We start from the raw sequence: 1104 nt of genomic DNA, 5'->3' as shown, positions 1-1104 counted from the left end.
TCGCGGGTTTGCTGCGTGTTTCTTTTCTCCTGTCGACGGGGCAAAATTCTCTCTCCCTCTCGTTGCGGCTGTCCCCCCTCCCCTTTTCTCCCCCCCCCCCCCCCCACTGTCTTCGCCAGTTTCCGTGTATTTGTATGTGTGCTCGCAGCTGTACTTTGGCTTCGGGCAAGGACGTTTGCAATCAAGAAACCAAAAAAACCAACAAATAAACTTTCATTAAACTTTTCGGGTATTTTTTATCAGTCCCAGTGCCGCTTATCAGTCGCGTAGTTTTTGCTGTTCTGCTGTTCCGCTCTTTGCCGTCGGTTCACAAAAAAAAAGATGTCTTATCGGAGGAAATACACGGGCGGGAAGGGATTCTTATCTACAGGGCTTGTGCCTCCACCCCTCTGCTGCCACTGCGCTCTCTGCTTAATGTTCTGCTGCTGCTGTTCCTTCTCGTGTTTCGATTTGTCCACGAAATCTAATTAATTTCCACGGCTAATTCATTTTGTGACAACGACAGCGATTTATGCTGATTAAATTGGAGAAACCTCCCACCCTACCACAACCTCCTCCTCCTCCTCCTCGTGCTCCGCTCCTCCTTCTGCCTGCCTGCCTGCCACCATTGACATTATCAGCAGAGCAGAGCTGTGCTTTTGTTTTTGTTTTTGTTCTACTAAATTTATTGTTATTTATGATCTGCCCCCGGCCGCCTTTGCCATTTGCCATTTGCCTTCTTTTTCTTTTTCCGTGCGGAATTTTATCAAGTAACAAAAACAAAACAAAAACAAAAAAGGTTGAAAAACTCCTTGCCTTTTGGGGGCTTTGTTTTTGTCGTCTAAAGCCATTTAGAGCACTTTTCGCACCTCCGAAAAATAAAAGATAAGTACAGATACATTTTACTACATGCATTGTACATACATCTGTACATATACATATATATATATATGTACAGATGTATCTGCTGGATGCGGCCATGCGACAGCTGTCAGAAGAGTCATGACTCGCGGCAGCAGATGGAAGAGGAAGGCAGCCACGGCACACATCATCGTCATCATCATCAGCAACAACAAAACCATTTCGTTCATCATCATCGGGTTTGGATTTTATGAAGGAATTCGC

Source organism: Drosophila guanche, unplaced genomic scaffold (genome assembly GCF_900245975.1).
Source record: "Drosophila guanche unplaced genomic scaffold, DGUA_6, whole genome shotgun sequence".
NCBI lineage: Eukaryota > Metazoa > Arthropoda > Insecta > Diptera > Drosophilidae > Drosophila > Drosophila guanche.
The sequence above is the reverse complement of the archived record's forward strand: the minus strand, read 5'-3'. Positions refer to the sequence as shown.